Source organism: Pogona vitticeps, chromosome 2, assembly GCF_051106095.1.
Source record: "Pogona vitticeps strain Pit_001003342236 chromosome 2, PviZW2.1, whole genome shotgun sequence".
NCBI lineage: Eukaryota > Metazoa > Chordata > Lepidosauria > Squamata > Agamidae > Pogona > Pogona vitticeps.
Window position 1 is genome coordinate 82,508,715 of NC_135784.1, and position 20,710 is coordinate 82,529,424.

The 20,710-nt window shown below is 42.8% G+C and overlaps 1 long non-coding RNA gene across 1 annotated transcript; it reads right to left on the reverse strand.

Moving 5' to 3' along the window:
• Positions 1 to 2,078: 2,078 nt before the first annotated feature.
• On the reverse strand, positions 2,079 to 20,365 carry LOC140704424 (uncharacterized). The gene is made up of 2 exons (XR_012083609.2): positions 19,771 to 20,365; positions 2,079 to 6,307 (listed from the first exon to the last, which is right to left on the reverse strand). It is a non-coding gene; the product is annotated as an uncharacterized LOC140704424 (long non-coding RNA).
• Between the last annotated feature and the right edge of the window lie 345 nt (positions 20,366 to 20,710).

Sequence of the window (20,710 nt, forward strand, 5' to 3'; positions counted from 1 at the left end):
ATCAAGGTATTCTTCATAGGTATTCTGTGACATTGGCACATGAATTGCCTTTGAGTCTTATTGGAAAGGGGAGAATGAAGACATTTTGCTTGGAGGTGATTGACCAAAGAACGGGATTTACAATCATATTCAGCATAGAACATTTGTTTCTAATACACGCCTGGGTCTCATTCAGTCAGCCATAACTTGTTAGAGCAGCAGTTCCCAACCTTGGGTCCCAAGGAGTTTTTGGACTAAAACTCCCAGAAGCCTTCACCACTAGCTATGCTGGCCAAGATTTCTATGACTTTACTGTCCAAGAACATTTGGAGACCCAAGTTTGGGAACCACTGTGTTGGAGGAACCATTCACCAAATCACTGTGCTTAGTTCTGTGGATCACAACAACTGCAACCACCGGACAAGAAAACACTTCAAAAATCCTCATAACCACCATCCTGCTTTAGCAAATGGAAAGGAAAGCACACTGGAGGTGGGAAAAGAGAGAGAACCACTGTTCAATTTGAAAGGAAAAAAATATTTTTATAATATGGCTTCCTCCATGAATTTCAGGAATTATAGTTTGGCAAGTTGTCAGTCAATTCTCTTGTTAAATATGAGGGCTGTAGAGGTATGTATTGTGGATGTGCAGCCCAGTCCTTGAATAAAGACACACACAGGTTCTCAATCCACCCTGTGCTCTTTCGGCAACAGTCCAGCCCTATTCTTGTCAAAGTATTTGTGTGCTTCTCAATGTCCATTTTTTACAAATCCCAAGAAAAATTGATCCCCATTCTCCATTGGAAAGCACAAATAAACCATGACTTGGAATGGAGGTCATGGTTAATTTGGGGTGTATGGTAGACAGGGGATTTTATGTATTCGCGAAGGCTTTCACGGCCGGGATCTAATTTTTGTTGTGGGTTTTTCAGGCTCTTTGGCCATGTTCTGAAGGTTGTTCTTCTTAACATTTCGCCAGTCTCTGTGGCCGGCATCTTCAGAGGACAGCACTCTGTGCTCTGGTGTAGTTTGCTTGGGAGTGGAGTATCTATGTCTGTGAGATAGGTTTTTGTCCTTTTCAGGAGGTGGGTAATTAGTGTGTCTTGTTGTGGGTGTATTGTTGCGATAAGGAGGAGAGATTATCTGTCACTGTGATTGATTAGCTGGTCTTTTGTGTATAATGATCCCCGGTCCCTGTGGCTGGCCCAGTTAATGACACCCATCAATCATAGTGATAGATAATCTCTCCTCCTTAGCACAACAAGACACCCACAACAAGACACACTAATCACCCACCTCCTGAAAAGGACAAAAGCCTATCTCACATCCATAAATACTCCACTCCCAAGCAAACTACACCAGAGCACAGAGTGCTGTCCTCTGAAGATGCCGGCTACAGAGACTGGCGAAACATTAGAAAGAACAACCTTCAGAACATGGCCAAAGTGCCCAAAAAACTCATGGGGGATTTTACCTTTGGTCTGAGGTACCCTTCTAGCCATTTGTACAAAGGTCAGAGGTCAGTGAGATGTGCACTGTCACAATGAAGAAAAAAAGGTGGAAGTGGAGTGGAAGAAAGATGGAGCCTTGTGCCATAATTCTGACCTAGCCTATCAAAGCCTATACAAGAGGAATACAGGCATTCATCCACAGTCATGCACACACACATTCAAGATAAGAAAGACTAAAGAAAATTCTCAAATGCAAATACTAGCTAACAGTGATGACACAAATCTTTCACTGTGCGCTTCCACTGTGCAACATGACTGCTGGAGCACCCGCAAGGTGATACATGCATAGTGCATGGTGAACTCAGCCTAAGCCTTCCTTAGTGCTCCAATAATTGGAGTTTCCCTGGGAGATAGTGGACTTTGATGGCAGGACCGAGCTGTCATTCACCTTTTTCTCTGGTGCTACCAGCTTGGTCTTTTTTATTTCCATTTCCTCAGTTCAAATTGCTAGTTGTCTTCGGTTAATTTTTTTAAACTCCAGAAGTGCCAAGTAGAATCGCACATAAACCCCTTAATCAAATTCTTTTTGTACCTTGGTTACTAGCAATCATACTTACGACATATCATCCTGTTTTTTGTGTGTGTGTGTGTGTGGAAGTCATGCACATTAGGTTCCAACCTGTAAGACTATACCTCTCTTGTTTGATTTGCTTAAGTAAAAGCAGCTGCCATTTCTCGCTCACATCCAAACGAAACAAAACAAAACAAAACAAACAAGAGACCCACAGTCACTTGTGTATTTTCACTTTCTTTCAGTATTTAAGGCAACATCCCTTTCCCACAACTTAAAGTGACACCATAAGACTTTTGCCTCCATTTCTTTGCTTCCTGTCTCTCCCTCTTATATCCTTGTTTATTGGCCATTGATCATTTGGTGTCTGTCCTGCCTTTCTGGGTGTACCTGCTACTTTGCTTTGAACTACCATAGGCAGAGAATCTATCTAGCAAACAGAGTTCTGCCAGAGTTAGTTGGACCAGGTGTGGGAGATCCGAAAGGAGAGAGCAATCCAGAGTCAAGCCAATCCAGCAGGAACAAAAAACAGAGTCTGGAAAAACATAGTCAAGCCAGTTTGAAAGTCATATGCAGGCAGGAAATGAGTTATTTAACTAATGCATTGATAATATTTTTACCCCACCTTTCTCCTTAGAAAAGGACCAGAGGCGGCTTACAGCATTTAAAGGTGATATTTAAGAGCAAGCCAATGACTATACAAAGGTGATATATATCATTAAAAGGCAATATTGACAGAACTGACAGCGAGGGTGAAGAGTCCGGAACTGGAAGTGACATTGACTCCCACAAAGTCCTAGTCCCAGCCTGGGGTTACATAACTGTGCTGCTAGAGGATCACCTGGAACTCAGCAGCAGGCATTTGGCCAGCTGGGAAAGGAGCGCAGCTGCAGAATTTGTCCTGCCAATCTCCCTTTGGAGAAAAGTGCTCCCTTAAGGGGAGACTAGCCCCTCCCCTCTAAGCATGGTGAATTTTTCCAGGTGGGGAACAACCGATTGGGGCTATTGAATTTTCTTGAGGGCATAGTGTGCTTGAGATGGTAGAGGAATCTTTTCTTTTCTCTCCCCCCCCCCCTCCACTTCACCGCACAGCTTTGTATACTCAAGGCAAAGGCTTCACTTGCCTCATCCTTGTCACCGCTCTGGAAAACCAAAAAAATAAAACCCTTTCAGAGGGAAGCCTTTAACAGACATAAGATGCCATACTGCATTTGGTATCATGAAAAGGGGCCTTTATAGGCTATGTACAAAATCCTGTTCATGCATTTGTTGTAACATAAAGCTATGCCCATGTAAATGCATAGGGCATTATGCTCAGCAACAGAGAATTGTGTGATTTGATTGTGCAGTCAGTCATGTGATTCCCACAGCCACCATTGCACAGTGCATCGGCTGAAGTGCTTGGTGGATAGCACTTCTCCCTTGGTGCTTTTGTAACTACCACAGGCATAACTTTGAGTTACACTCATGTACAGTGGACCCTCTACTTACAGAATTAATCTGTATTGGAATGGTGGCTGCAGGTCGAAAAGTCTGTAGGTCGAGTCTCCATTGACCTACAATGCATTGAAAACTGATTAATCCCACAACTGGCAGTTTTTATTCTATTTTTGTTCCATTTTGGTTTTTTTCTGGTCTGTAGGTCGATTCTCCAGCTGCAAGTCGAACCTAAATTTTGCAGCCAGAGAAGTCTGTAACTCGAAAAGTCTGTAAGTCGAGCCGTCCGTAAGTCGAGGGTCCACTGTAGCTCTCAATCTCTCTCTCAGTATCAGCATGTCCATGTCCTTTTCCATGTAGGTAGGCCCTGTCCTGTCTAATTGCTAGCAGCAGCATGTTGGGTGGTTACATGAGACAAAGCCTTCTCTGTTGTAGTGCCCAGAGTTTGGAAGGCCTCCCCTGAAGAGATGTGTCTGCTGTGAAATTTACAAGGCTTGCTTGTCATTTTTTCTGGTAGTTTATGTCTGATTAATAAGTACTATTTGATCTTTCTTAACTATTTGCTTATCTCTGCTGATTCTTTATTGGCTTTTTCACTTGTACATATCAACAATAAAATACAGTAGGATTTCTACTTATTGTGCTTTTTCTACTGATTGTTTTAATATTGTTCTTATATATCCTGGGATTTTCCTGAAGGGCAGATATACAGTAAATCAAACAAATGAATGAATTAATTGAATCTTGGGTAATCTGTTAATTTATTTAACTTGAATTACAAATAGTTTCAATGATTAATCAGTTAGAACATTATGAGTTGTCCTAAGTGAATTATACTGAGAAGAATGAAAGATGTACGACAGGGCTCATAATGATTTCTGTACACATTGTACATGACCAGCAAAACTTTCTCAAAGGTAGTTTTTATGAATAATACTTACTGAATGAGTAGAGTCAATGTTTAATTAAGACAGGGACTATATTTGCGTGTAATACATGCTTATATTTGAAAGTATGCCTTTGCAGGAATGCATTTAATAATGAGAAGTTATTATTATAAAGATTCCTGACATTGACTAGCTTTGTAAGCATTTAATAAGATGACAAGGTTAGCTGGTTGTGTTTTGCTTATATGTATGAGCATTCAAATAAACCTGTATCTTCCAGATCTGTTGGATTACAGCTCTCATTGACTCCAACCACAGCTATGCTAACTGGAGGTGATGAAGATGATATATACTGTATTTCAACAGATCTGAAAAGTGTCGGGTTGGACAAGGCTGCTTTAGATTCTAGAACGCTGTTCTGCTTTATGAAGAGGAAAACTTGCTGGATATATTTTGATAGCTTATGCTCCTGTTACACTGTACCACCAGCTATGCAATACCTGACTGATGAATGGTCCTGCAAGTCCTGTTTATGACATTTTACTATAATGAAGGTATTACCCATCTCTGTTTTTAGATTTTTGCACATGGAACACACGGTTTGTGTTTCTTTCCCATTATCTTTGAAGAGTCTAGCAGCTTTGCAAAGATGAATTAGTTCTACTACTATACACTTTCACGCAGTGCAGCCCACTCCATCTGAAGCATCTGTTGTCTGATAAAGGAGGCTGCACTCTAGGAAAGCGGATCCCAAAATAAGGTTGCTCAATTAATTCTACTTGCTTACATAAATAATGACAGAACAAGTCCCATTCATTCAATGAGGCTCCTCTTTTTGCATTCTACTCTTTAGTCGTTAGATGCCACTAGGTCTGTTGCTTTTGCCAGGATGGACTAAAATACCCACCCCCCCTTGCAGATTATATTATTTTAGCATCTTAGTCACATATGATCGCTTATAAGAAAAAGTCAAGCAGGTTGGCAGAAACTGCTGGTTCAGTGGTTCATGCCGATTTGTTTATTGGTCAAACAAGTGCTAGTGCTTCAAAGCCCTGCCTCCTCTGGCGGGCACCCACTCAGAGGCAGCGCCCAGAGGAGGCAGGGCACAGAAGTTGGGCTGCTGCTTCCGAGTGGATGCTTGCCAGAGAAAGTGGGACTTTGAAATGCTGAGCACCTGTTCAGCTGATAAACAAACTGGTGGTCCATGCCCATTTCTGGCACTGGCAGCTAAACCTCTGGAGTTATATGCAGATCTTTTACAACTCAGCTGAGAAAAGCCACAATGTGCTGAGCATTTAAAATGGAAATAAAGGCAAATTTATATTTTTAACATCCTGAGACTGTGAATTCTCTTTCAGAATAAGATTCATTGGATGTACCAGTTTCTTTTGTCCCTTGTGTTTGATATAGCAGACTAACATCATTATCCCTCCGGAAATGGCTGACTCCTGAAAACGTGTGAAACAGCATGGGGAGGAGAAAAAACAGGTTCAGCCAGAAAGGACCAAACACAAGCTTGGGACAGAAGGTTGGGGCAGGGGGATTGAGATGACGAGAAAAGACAACATGACACCCGCAACTGTCCCTCTCTGGATCCCGTTGGCATATTGTGGGAGTCAGTCTCAGGCGAGGAGGCCTACCCAGTTCTTTGCAGGCCACCCGCCTTGGGAGGGCAGACCAATCTGCCATTTCTCTTTCCACAAGGCGTTACTCGAGAACAGAGAATTGATCTGCAACATCTCCCAGCCCTTCCCCATCTGCTTCATCCAGAGTCTTCGGGGTATACTTCGGACCAGAAAGGCCTTTTTCTTTATTGGCTTGCCTGTTGAAGCTTTCCAAGCAAAACTGAAATCTTGATTGGCTGTGATAACAGTCATATTATTTTGTATTCTTAATCTACAGGTAATATTTCATATGCGTGTAAAGCTTTGTCCATCTTGTTGCTGTCCTGACTTTTGAAAGTTTGGTCTCTGGATCAATCACCTGTGAAGCAGAAATGGTGACATTAGTTGTGAAGGGAAAGTTCCCACTTGCCAAAAGTAAAGTCTGGAGTCTAGGGTTTACTGACAAGATAACTGTACGGTCATTCCCAACAGCTGCCATTCCCAATACTCAAATGTCTGGAAAGCAGACAAATGTCTGTTGTGATTCCTAGAAACTGGTACGAGTACTGGCAGAACAACAACCTTTAAAATTATTAGAACTTGTCAATAAACACATAGATAAGAGTGATATATATCCCTTGGACTTAGGGAGGCCACCTGTCCTTTTTTTTAAATGGAGGACAGCCTCTCATCTGAAGAACTGCCAATGTACCTTCTGAAAGTATCCTCTGTATGAAGGGGTCTCCAGTTAAGTTTAATGTAAGGATAGAAAAACATAAGGAGAGAGAGGTGGGGGAGAGAGAGAGAGAGAGCGAGAGCAAGGAACATGAAGTTACATATCAGTAGGAAGCACCTGGACAGCAGATTCAGCAAGCATATACAGGTCACTTAGCTGCAGTTGTTCTGTGTTGCAGAGTAGAGATAGGAGCTCAGTGCTTTGTACAAAGCATGACGCGCCACTGCCCAGGTGTTTCTAATCCCTCTCCTCTCTCCCTCCAGCCACTCAGTCCACTTACCAGGCTCCACAGGCAGCTGGGGTCCTTCTGCACTGACAGCGGACCAGTCAACACTGGAGCCCAACTGGCCCATCCCCACCTCCCTAGGCAGCTGACCACTCCAGCTGGGAAGCAGGAGGGAGAGACTTCCCACACTGCCAAGGAGTGGTTGGCTGGCTAGGGTCAGCTTCGCCTGGCTCTCCTCTACACACCTTGCAAGTTTGGTGACGTTTTGGTTTCTGATGTCTGAAACCATTTTAAAGCCGTACAAATCAATGGATCAATCATTTATTTATTTATTTATTGGGTTACTAAAAATTCTAAAAACTGCTAACAATTACTGATTCGTATTTGTCAGGGACATCAGTTCAGATGAATTAGTGATTTCTGATGAATTTTGCAATTCGTTAATTATACCAACATACTGAGAGCTAGTGTGGTGTAGTGGAAAGAGTGATGGATTAGGATGCTGGAAACTTGGGTCAAATCCCCACTTGGCCATGGGAATGCATTGGGGTGCAGCACTAGTAAAATTACTCCTTAAAATATCTCACATGCCTCAAAAACCTTGTTAGGGTCTCTCTAAGTCAGATGTAACTTGACAGCATAGAACACAAAATATTTAACATCGTGATGTTTAATGTAAGTTGCACTATGGTTATTTGTCCAGCAGTAGCAGCTACCCTGAATGAGGTGTCTGTCTTACTGGTGACTAGTTTTCTTGCTCTTGTGTGTGAAAAGTCAGCCACATGCTTGCTCTGAGATCACGTCAGCTCAGCAAGATTAGTCAGGAGATCTGTAGTATCAGCATTGCCCATTTGTTATGTGTAAGTACTCTCAGGTTCAGCCATGTGTAGAAATGTGTACATACAGCAGCTGATGGTTATTTTGCCAGGTTTGGTATGAATTCCAGAACGCAAGCTCTGTGAGTCTGTAGTACCAAAAGCAACAAGCCATTTGTGGTGCCTTAAAAGCTAAGGATGCCAGTGCACAGAGGGCCACTGAGTATCTCTTCCATCTTCTCTGGCTTGATGGATTTTCTCTTGTAAGAAAGAAAAGGTGAAAGAAACAAAGGAGTAACATAGGAAATACCCTCCAAATTGCTGACAACCCTGTTGAATGGTTATATACTTCCACAAGTGAGGTACTAGGGTTGCACAGGAAAAACCTTGTCCTGGAGCATCCTAACTCATTTATTATGGCACATACTTCATCAGATGTATGTACTGCACATACATGGCTGAGGGATAGGTGTATACAGTGATGTCAGAGGGCATTGTCATTGTAGCTAGTGGCAAAGAGGGAATTGTTGTAGAGGCACTGGAAATGGTTAGAGAATTGGACTGGGAATGGAGAGCTTGTACCGTTATTCCTCTGAGTCATAAAACTCACTGAGTTACCTTGGACTAGCCATTCTTTCCCAGTTAGACCTACTTTACAGGGTGGCTGTGAAGCTGCTCTAGAAAGAAATAGAGTGGATGTGCATGGCAATGAATTCATTGGAAGAAAGCATAGCATAGCATAGCATAGCATAGGCATCCTTCAGTCTCGAAAGACTATGGTGACATGCTCTGAATTGAGGAGTGTCCCCTCCAGAGCATGAAGACTGGGTAAAGTAATATGGAGGATAGGCTGTTACCCAAGCAGCAGATCCCCCCTCTCCACGTTGCTGAAATGGTCCAATGGAAAGGCAAGAGCCAATACGACTGGTTCCGGCAACGTCGCAGGAGTTGCCAGAACGACAAGAACTGCCTTCAGGACTCCAGCTCTGGATTTTGCCTCTAGGTTAACTCCTGAAGCCTTTTCCACGAGTGGATATAGCCACAAGCCAGTGGAGGTTTGAAATCGGAGTTTTCCTTCTCCTAGATGGGCTGCCTTCCATGGCTGACGAGCCCCACCTACCCGGCCTGCTCTTTAATAGTGCAGAAGTATGATCCAACCTTTACAACTTTCCTGCCTCCCAGGTGTATGCAAAATCTAATTGGCTTTCTTACTTATCATATTAGGGCCTGAGATACAGTCAGAGAATTTGAGAACTCAGGATGGAGATATAATAGTGACAGGGAAAAACTGATATACAGAAAGCACAGACCTTATTGATTACCTTATTGAGAATGGCCATTGACAAAACAATATTTTAGTGATAGCATATTAGCTGATGAAATGCAATAAAATACCTTTATCCCAATTCAGGCCACAGTTGAACCTCTAGGTAAGCAGAAATTCAATTATTTCACTATAGAATCTGTCTTTAACATTCCCTTATTCAGGACTTCAGTGTGGCCAAGTAAGTTGTGACTCTGATGTTCCCAATTAGTTGTAGAATCCTACCTTTTATGGTGTTGTATTTATAACCATTTATATTTTTATATTCAGACTGGATTGTAGGATATATGTAGCATGCACAAAGGCAGTGCTGGCAAGTAATAGAAAGTAGATTAATGTAATTATGAACTGTGGTGTCCAGGAAGATGTTTATTAGATCCTGTTTTAGTGTTGCCGAGTAATACATGGGGATGCAGTTTGTATCTTGTTCTGCCAAAGATTTTGGTTGGTGTGTCTGTTTTTATGTATGTGTGTATACATATGGCTGTCCAGTCTTTTCTTGAAAGCTACCCGATGTTGTGGGTAATGGGTCACCCACAACATCGGGAGGCAAGCTATTCCACTGCTTATTGGTTCTCACCGTCAGGAAATCCCTCCTTATTTTCAGGTTGGTTCTCCCTCTGACGAGTTTTCACCCATTGGTTCTTGTCCTACCCTCAGGTGCAATGGAGAATAAATCAATGCCCTCTTCCCTGTGGCAGCCCTTCAGATATTGGGAGAATGCTATCATGTCTCCCCTCAGCCTTTTCTTCATTAAGATAAACATACCTACGTAGTTCTTTTAGTCGTTCTTCATAAGATTTAGCTTCCAGTCCCCTTATCATCTTTATTGTTCTTCTCTGTACCCCTTCCAGGGCCTCAGCATCTTTTTTGTATTGGGGTGACCAGAACTGGATACATCACACCAACTGCAGCCTCACCAGCACAGTATAGAGTGGTACTATCACTTCCTGTGGTCTTGATGCTATCCTCCTGTTGATGCTGCCCAGTGTGCTGGGCAGCTGCAGCACACTGCTGACTCATCCTTAGGCAGTGGTCCACCAGGACACCTAAATCCCTCTCCTGGGTACTACTGTCAAGCTAGGTTTCATCTATCTTGTCCTCATGCATCTGGTTTCTGCTGCCTAAGTGCAGGGCCTTACTTTTCCAGCTGCTGAACTGCATCTTACTGGATATGGCCCAACGTTCAAGGCTGTCTAGATCCTTCTGAATCTTGAGTCTATCTTCCAAAATATTAGCAGCTTTGTGTCATCAGCAAATTTGATGAGTGCTCATTCAATTACCTCATCCAGGTCATTTATGAAGATGTTGAAGATCACTGGGCCCAAGACAGAACTTTGACAAAACCACTGCACACTTCCCTCCATGTAGATGTGGTTCCATTGAGGACCACATGTTGAGTGTGGTTGGTCAGCCAGCTGCAAATCCATCTGGTAGCTGCGTTGTCTATCTCACTTTGTTCTATCTTATGCAGAAGTAGGTTGTGGTCCACTTTATGAAATGCCTTACCGAAGTCTAAGTATTGTATACTGTATCCACTGCATTTCCTTGGTCCCCTAATTTAGTCACTTTATCAAAGAAGGCAATAAGATTTGTTTGGCATGATCTGTTCTTAACAAATCCATTCTGACTTCTAGTAATCACCGTGTTATTTTCTAGGTAATCACAATTCTACTGCTTCATTATTTTTTCCAGGATTTTCCCAGCTGACTTTCCCAGCTGATTGGTCTGTAGTTTCCTGTGTGTGTGTTTAGTCGTTTAGTCGTGTCCGACTCTTCGTGACCCCATGGATCAGAGCACGCCAGGCCCTCCTGTCTTCTACTGCCTCCCGGAGTTGTGTCAGGTTCATGTTGGTTGCTTCGCAGACACTGTCCAGCCATCTCATCCTCGGTCGTCCCCTTCTCCTCTTGCCATCACACCTTCCTAACATCAAGGTTTTTTCCAATGACTCTTTTCTTCTCATGAGATGGCCAAAGTACTGGAGCCTCAGCTTCAGGATTTGTCCTTCAAGTGAGCATTCAGGGTTGATTTCCTTTAGAACTGATAAGTTTGTTCTCCTTGCAGTCCAGGGGATTCTCAAGAGCCTCCTCCAGCACCACAATTCAAAGGCATCAATTCTTCGGCGGTCTGCTTTCTTTATGGTCCAGCTCTCACTTCCATACATCACGACAGGAAAAACCATAGCTTTGACTATTCGGACTTTTGTTGGCAAGGTGATGTCTCTGCTTTTCAAGATGCTGTCAAGATTTGTCATCGCTTTCCTCCCAAGAAGAAGGCGTCTTTTAATTTCAGGGCTGCTGTCTCCATCTGCAGTGATCATGGAGCCCAGGAAGATAAAATTTGACACTACCTCCATATCTTCCCCTTCTATTTCCCAGGAGGTGATGGGACCAGTGGCCATGATCTTAGTTTTTTTGATGTTGAGTTTCAGACCGTTTTTTGCACTTTCCTCTTTCACTCTCATTACAAGGTTCTTTAATTCCTCCTCACTTTCTGCCATCAGAGTGGTATCATCTGCATATCGGAGGTTGTTGATATTTCTTCCGGCAATCTTAATTCCGGCTTGGGTTTCTTCCAGTCCAGCCTTCCGCATGATGTATTCTGCATATAAGTTAAATAAGCTGGGGGACAATATACAGCCTTGCCGTACTCCTTTTCCAATTTTGAACCACTCAGTTGTTCCGTGACCAGTTCTAACTGTTGCTTCCTGTCCCACATATAGGTTTCTCAGGAGACAGATAAAGTGGTCAGGCACTCCCATTTCTTTAAGAACTTGCCATAGTTTGCTGTGGTCCACACAGTCAAAGGCTTTCGCATAGTCAATGAAGCAGAAGTAGATATTTTTCTGGAACTCTCTGGCTTTCTCCATAATCCAGCGCAAGTTAGCAATTTGGTCTCGAGTTCCTCTGCCTCTTCGGAATCCAGCTTGTACTTCTGGGAGTTCTCGGTCCACATACTGCTGAAGCCTACCTTGTAGGATTTTGAGCATAACCTTGCTAGCGTGTGAAATGAGTGCAATTGTACGGTAGTTGGAGCATTCTTTGGCACTGCCTTTCTTTGGGATTGGGATGTAGACTGATCTTTTCCAATCCTCTGGCCACTGTTGAGTTTTCCAAACTTGCTGGCATATTGAATGTAGCACCTTAACAGCATCATCTTTCAAGATTTTAAATAGTTCAACTGGAATGCCATCGCCTCCACTGGCCTTGTTGTTAGCCAGGCTTTCTAAGGCCCACTTGACTTCGCTCTCCAGGATGTCTGGCTCAAGGTCAGCAACTACATTGTCTGGGTTGTCCGGGATATCCAAATCTTTCTGATATAATTCCTCTGTGTATTCTTGCCACCTCTTCTTGACGTCTTCTGCTTCTGTTAGGTCCCTCCCATTTTTGTCTTTTATCATGTTCATCTTTGCGCAAAATGTTCCTCTAATATGTCCAATTTTCCTGAACAGATCTCTGGTCTTTCCTTTTCTGTTATCTTCCTCTATTTCTTTGCATTGTTCATTTAAGAAGGCCCTCTTGTCTCTCCTTGCTATGCTTTGGAAGTCTGCATTCAAGTTTCTGTAACTTTCCCTATCTCCCTTGCATTTTGCTTCCCTTCTCCTCTCTGCTATTTCTAAGGCCTCGTTGGACAGCCACTTTGCTTTCTTGCATTTCCTTTTCTTTGGGAGGGTTTTCGTTGCTGCCTCCTGGACAATGTTACGAGCCTCTATCCAAAGTTCTTCAGGCACTCTGTCCACCAAATCTAGTTCCTTAAATCTGTTCTTTACTTCCACTGTGTATTCATAAGGGATTTGGTTTAGATTATACCTGAGTGGCCCAGTGGTTTTTCCTAATCTCTTCAGTCTAAGCTTGAATTTTGCTATGAGAAGCTGATGATCAGAACCGCAGTCAGCTCCAGGTCTTGTTTTTGCTGACTGTATAGAGCTTCTCCATCTTTGGCTGCAGAGAATATAATCAATCTGATTTCGATATTGCCCATCTGGTGATTTCCATGTATAGAGTCGCCTCTTGTGTTGTTGGAAAAGAGTGTTTGTGATGACCAGCTTATTCTCTTGACAAAACTCTATTAGCCTTTGTCCTGCTTCGTTCTGAACTGCAAGGCCAAACTTCCCTGTTGTTCCTTTTATCTCTTGGCTCCCTACTTTAGCATTCCAGTCCCCTAGAATGAGAAGAACATCTTTCTTTGGTGTCAGTTCTAGAAGGTGTTGTAAATCTTCATAGAATTGTTCAATTTCAGTCTCCTCAGCAATGCTGGTTGGTGCATAAACTTGGATTATTGTGATGTTGAATGGTCTGCCTTGGATTCGTATTGACATCATTCTATCATTTTTGAGATTGTATCCCATTACAGCTTTTCCCACTCTTTTGTTGACTATGAGGGCTACTCCATTCCTTCTACGGGATTCTTGCCCACAATAGTAGATATGATAATCATCTGAGCTGAATTCGCCCATTCCTGTCCATTTTAGTTCACTGATGCCCAGGATGTCGATGTTTATTCTTGCCATCTCCTGTTTGACCACCTCCAGCTTCCCAACGTTCATAGATCTTACATTCCAGGTTCCTATGCAGTATTTTTCTTTGCAGCATTGGATTTTCCTTTCACTTCCAGGCACGTCCACAGCTGAGCGTCCTTTCGGCTTTGGCCCAACCACTTCATTAGCTCTGGAGCTACTTGTACTTGTCCTCCACTCTTCCTCAGTAGCATGTTGGACGCCTTCCGACCTGAGGGGCCCATCTTCCAGCGTCATATCTTTTAGCCTTTTGTTTCTGATCATGGGGCGTTCTTGGCAAAGATACTGGAGTGGCTTGCCATTTCCTACTCCAGGTGGATTGCGTTTAGTCGGAACTCTCCACTATGTCCTGTCCGTCTTGGGTGTCCCTGCACGGCATAGCCCATAGCTTCTCTGAGTTACTCAAGCCCCTTCGCCACGACAAGGCAGCAATCCATGAAGGAGCTGTAGTTTCCTAGATCCACATTTTCCCCCTTTTTGGAAGACTGGAACCATATCAGCTCTTTTCCAGTCCTCTGGCAGTTTGCCTATGCTCCAGGACCTCTCAAAGATTTCATTCAGTGGTTCTGAGATCACATCTGCCCGTTCTTTTAGTACCCTCCAATCCAGGAGACTTGAACTCATTCAAAGCAGCTAGGTGTTCTTTTACCTCTTCCTTATCTATTTTGACCTGATTCCCTCTCCTGTCTCCCACAGCACTGCTTTTGACAGGATGGACCAATTTTTTTCTTTTGCATATATACAGATGCAAAAAAAAAAAAAAAAAAAAAAGAATTAAGCAGTTATGCTTTCTCCCTGTTGTCTGTCACCTTCTTGTCATCTTCTTCCACTAGTGGACCAATTTCCTTGACTTTCTTCTTGCTCTTTATGTGTTCAAAGAAACTTTTTTTGGTTATTATTGGCATTTGTTGCAAGTAGAGATGGGGACGACTCACCATCTCATGAGTCTTCAAAGGTTGACGACTCACAAAGCATGAAGATGCCCCCATGATTTGTCGATTCATGGGGGGTTATTAAAAAAAAACACACCCCTGCCCCCCCACTGCCACTACCACCCCCTGCTGCCACCCCCACTGCCATGTTGCTGCTGCCCCCCACCGACACCCCCTTATCATAATCGTCACCACCGAGGTCTCCATCTGACCTCCGCAGCCACAGCGTGTGAAAAGGGAGACTGGCTGCTCTTTGCAAAGATGGCAGCTATGGCTTCATTTAGGGTAGGGAAGGTATAGCTGCGATCTTTGCAAAGGGCAGCCTGGATTCCCTTAGCCTGCCATCAAACACCCAAAAGGTTGTTATGCAGAGGAGAGGCAGGATCTGTTCTTGATCAATCCAGAGAGCAGGACACATAATAATGGGCTCTCTTGCAAGAAGTCAAATTTTGTTCGAATACTAGGAAAAACGTCCTAAATATTAGAGCAGCACGACAATGGAACTAATTACCTTGGGAGGTGGTGAGCACTCTGAACACTGGAGGCATTCAAGAGAAAGTTAGACATCCATTTGTAAAATATACTTTGATTTGGATTCCTGCATTGAGCAGGGGGTAAGACTCGATGGCCTTATAAACCCCTTCCAATGCCATTATTTTATGATTCTTTGATCATTCATAATTAGAAACCCTCTTATGGATGATGACTTTGGCTGCAAACTCAAAGTGGTCATTATTTATCTAAGTAAATCAAAGGTTTACTAAGATCAGGTCTTACACAACTCATCACAAGCACGAAAGGTCTGTGACTCAGCTGGTCGCCTGGCAATCTCCCTTGAGCTGCAAACAGCCTAGACAAACCAGATCTTTAGTTATTCCAGACAGTGCCAGTTTCCTTGCCATTGCATCGTGCTGTTATTAGCCATTAACAGTTAGTGCACGTCATTTGCAAAAGGCATGCAAAACAAGAGCAGGCGTAATATGATATAATGCCAGAGTAGGATAGAGGAGTACAAGGGCAGATCTTGTGACCGCAACTTACTGAATATTTAACATCTTAGGTCTGTCTTGTAGTGGGAAGGTGCTGGTCATGGGTCTATGCTTTTTAAAAGAGAAGAATTTCAATGATTCTTTTGCAGAGAGAATACAGTTCTAAGGAAGAAAGCAGAGAACCCTTGCCAAAATTACAGCAGACTCATAAGGAATGTTTCTTTGGTTTTATTTTTAGTTTTCTTGTTTTTCTGGAGAACGTAGAAGAAAACACTTTGTTAAAAAAAAACATTTGTTTGGAAACAAATCTCACTGATTTTGATAGAACTAGTTTGCAAATATATAAAGAATATATTGCTCAGCCAAAATCAAAATATGGTCTTATATACCTTAAAAATATTTCTTCTGCACATTTTAGCTACAAAAAAGTATCTTTCATCTAAATGTGTGCATTCATATGTGTTCATATATATGAACAATGTTGTTTTGCTGCACCAGGTGGTGATATAATACCTCTGCAAGATTGCAGCATGATAGGTGTAACCCATGTAATTCTACCCAGAATATCTACTCCTACTTTGCTGAGTTCTCTCTCATGATATTAAATTAAATTGTTGGGGAAAAGCTACTGTCTGCCTCTGACTGCAAATGTAGCAAGGTTGTTTGTTTTTCTGTTGCACTTCTCACAATATAATGTTCCAGGGTAGCTTACAAATAAACAAAAAACAGACAAAACGAAAACCATTATTAGTTATGATATTTAAATATCAGTTAAACATACAATAACATTTAAAAGATGGCTAATTGAAAAACTGTAATTATATATGCTCATATCTACTATTGTGGGCAAGAATCCCGTAGAAGAAATGGAGTAGCCCTCATAGTCAACAAAAGAGTGGGAAAAGCTGTACTGGGATACAATCTCAAAAATGATAGCATGATTTCAATACGAATCCAAGGCAGACCTTTCAACATCACAGTCATCCATGTTTATGCACCAGCCACCAATGTTGAGGAGACTGAAATTGACCAATTTTATGAAGATTTACAACACCTTCTAGAACTGGCACCAAAGAAAAATGTTCTTCTCATTCTAGGGGACTGGAACGCTAAAGTAGGGAGTCAAGAGATAAAAGGAACAACAGGAAAGTTTGACGGAGTTCAAAACGAAGCAGGGAAAAGATTAATAGAGTTTTGTCAAGAGAACAAGCTGGCCATCACAAACACTCTTTTCCAACAACACAAGAGGTGACTCTACACATGGACATCACCATGTGGGCACCATGTGGGCAACACCAAAATCAGATTGATTATGTTATCTGCAGCCAAAGATGGAGAAGCTCTATACAGTCAGCAAAAAGAAGACCTGGAGCTGATTGTGGCTCTGATCATCAGCTTCTTATAGCAAACTCAAGCTTAAACTGAAGACAGTAGGAAAAACCACTAGGATAGTCAGGTAGAATGTAAACCAAATCCTTTATGAATACACAGTGGAAGTGAAGAACAGATTTAAGGAACTCGATATGGTGGACAGAGTGCCTGAAGAACTATGGATGGAGGCTCATAAAATTGTACAGGAGGCAGCAACAAAAACCATCCCAAAGAAAAGGAAATACAAGAAAGCAAAGTGGCTGTCCAACAAGGCCTTACAAATAGCAGAGAAGAGAAGGGAAACAAAATGCAAGGGAGCTAGGGAAAGTTACAGAAAATTGAATGCAGACTTCCAAAGAATAGCAAGGAGAGATAAGAGGGCCTTCTTAAGTGAACAGCGCAAAGAAATAGAAGAAAAGAATAGAAAGAGGAAAAACAGAGATCTGTTCAGGAAAATTGGAGATATTAAAGGAACATTTTGTGCAAAGATGGACATGATAAAGGACAAAAATAGTAGGGACCTCACAGAAGCAGAAGACATAAAGAAGCGGTGAAAAGAACACACAGAGAATTATACCAGAAACATCTGGATGTCCCGGACAATCCAGATAGTGTGGTTGCTGACCTTGAGCCAGACGTCCTGGAGAGTGAAGTCAAGTGGGCCTTAGAAAGAATGGCTAACAGCAAGGCCAGTGGTGACAGCATCCACGAAATTAAAAGACGCCTGCTTCTTGGGAGGAAAGTGATGAGAAACCTCGACAGCATCTTAAAAGCAGAGACATCACCTTACCAACAAAGGTCCGTATAGTCAAAGCTATGGTTTTTCCAGTAGTGTTGTGTGGAGGTGAGAGCTGGACCATAAAGAAAGCTGACGCTGAAGAATTGATGCTTCTGAATTGTGGTGCTGGAGGAGACTCTTGAGAGTCTCCTGGACTGCAAAGAGAACAAACCTATCCATTCTAAAGGAAATCAACCCTGAGTGCTCACTGGAAGGACAGATCCTGAAGGTGAGGCTCCAATACTTTGGCCATCTCATGAGAAAAGAAGAGTCCTTGGAGAAGACCCTGATGTTGGGAAAATATGAAGGCAAGAGGAGAAGGGGATGACAGAGGACGAGATGGCTGGACAGTGTCATCAAAGCTACCGTTATGAATCTGACCAAACTCCAGAAGGCAGTGGAAGACAGGAGGGCCTGGCGTGCTCTCGTCCATGGGTCATGAAGAGTCGTATATGATGTAACGACTAAACAACAACAAATTATATGCTGTGAAGGCAATTATGGCAACCATCAACACAAGCTTAGCAAGTCTAGGTGGAAAGGGATCAAAGCACTGCAGGATTGCTTTGATCCCTGCTTTCTCCCTTTGTGCTAAGGCCCGTGGGGCTTAGCAAAAGGAGGGGGAAAGGGATCAAAGCAATCCCGTGACTGAATGATTGTTTTGATCCCTTTCCCCCTTACACAGCCATGGGATTGCTTTGATCCTTTCCCCCTCCTTTTGCTAAGCCCCATGGAACTTAGTAAGCAGAGGGGAAAGCAAGGATCAAAGCCATCCTGCAGTGCTTTGATCCCTGCTTTCCTTTTGCTGAGGCTTAGCAAGTGGAGGGGAAAACAGGATCAAAGCTCTGCAGGATCACTTTGATCCCTCCTTTCCCCTCCACTTGTTTTTTCTCTCCTCAGCTTACTTCCATGTTTAAGACAAAAGTATAGTGTTATACATGAAAAAATACGGTAGTTTGATTCAGTCATCAATTCAAATGAAGACTGCAGCTAAGAAATGAGAAGACTGAGACTTGGAAGGGCAACCGTGAAGGAACCAGAAAAGATTCTCAATTGCAGAGATGTGTGTCTGGAGACAAAGATGAAGATAATCTACACTATGGTGATGCTGAGGCTCCAATACTTTGGCCATCTCATGAGAAGAGAAGACTCTTTGGAAAAGACCTTGATGTTAGGAAAGTGTGAAGGCAGGAGGAGAAGGGGACGACAGAGGATGAGATGGTTGGACAATGTCATCGAAGCTACCAGAATGAATTTGACACAACTCCATGAGGCAGTGGAAGATAGGAGGGCCTGGTGTGCTCTGGTCCATGGGGTCATGAAGAGTCGGACACGACTAAATGACTAAACTAAACGAAACGAATGGTGTTTCCAATTATTATGTGTTGATGTAAAACAGGGGTCCCAAACTCAATTTACCTGGGGGCCGCTGGAAGCAGAGTCTGGGTGAGGCTGGGCTGCATCAGATTTTCTGCCAAGTGGAGCAAGAGCCTGAGAAAGCTGCCCGGGAGTTTCCTTAGCCCGGCTGGGGCTCCGAGGAGGAGGAGGAGGAGGGGTGCGTGAGCTGTCTTGGGAGAGAGCCGGCGAGCAAGGCAAGGCTTTTTTTTGCTCTTGACAGCAGAGGCTGCATGGGTGTTTCGGGGGGGGGCAGGCAAGGCGGGGCCCACAAACTATCATACAGCGGGCCGCAAATGGCCCCCGGGCCGCATGTTTGGGACCCCTGATGTAAAAGATGTACAGTAAAGAAAGATAGAAGGAAAATCATTTGAAATATGCTGTTGAAGGTGAGCTTTATAGATACCATGGACAAAAAAGAGGGTTTTAGATCAAATCAAGCCTGAATTATAGAAACCTAAACAGAGGCTATGGTACTTTGGGCACATCATGCAAAACAGAAACTCATCAGAAAACAATAATGATAGGAGAAGTTGAAGGCAACAGGAAAAGAGGAAGATCAAATAAGAGATGGATTGATGGACTTAATAAAGGCCTTGGGCCTGCAGTTGCTGAGCAGGATTATTGATAAGATTTTTGGAGGCTACTCATTCATCAGGTAACTGTAAGTTGAAATTGAGTTGTGGCACATATCAGTAACAATTTTAAAACACTTTTAGAAGGTAAACATGAGAATTTAGCAAAATTAACAGCATCTTACATGAAAACCTTTTTTCTCATCCATCCAGTTCACCTGTTAAAAGCCACTGTAATCTCGCTTAAACACCTTCGCCTGCAGGTGGAACGACAGCAGTGAAGGAGGCAACTTCTATGGGAGGATGCTCCACTCCTTGGGAGCAGCCACTGAAAAGGCTCTCTCTCACATCCTTCCTCACCAAACATGCCTTTGAGAGAGAAAGAAGGACCTTCTGCAAAGATCCTAATTGCCAGGGGAGGGTCATATGGTTAGCAGATCTTAGGGAGCAACTGTTAATAATTAATAATGCAATAATTAATAATTTACTTCATGCTAAATTATTTTGAATATGAATTGCTACCAACCTGAGCAGGGCTGTTAATGATGAGACCTTTATAGGTGACAAATTCCTAGAGTCACCATAAGTCAGAAACAACACAATGGTACATAACAGTGTAACAAGAACAACAATAAGGGAATTACTAACACAATGCTCTGTAATTAATAATGAAGAGGTCTAGGCATCCCCAAGCTCAAATCCCCATTCAACCCATCTACTTCATTTACTGATTTCATGTAAGTAGTTCTCAAAGCACTCCTTTACATACGTTCAAACACATCCCATTTTTTGACAACATACCTGTGGGGACATCAGATCACAGCTGAAGAATCTAGGGTGCTAAGAGAAATGTAGCTCTCCAAAAAGGGGCAACGGTAAGCCACAAGCAATGTGTTCAATAAGATTAATTGCCCTTCACAAGGTACCCCATCCACTAATAAAAATACCAGACTATTGGTCTCTCCAAGTCATGATATCTTTGTGACAAAGGTGACATCAACATTTGACACGGGCTAGTTCTAATTATTGGAGTGTGGCACCACACATCCACAAAATCGTGGGAACTACAACCATTTCCAGGTTTTGCACCAAATGCCAAAAAAGAGAGAGAGCAGGGCTTCATGA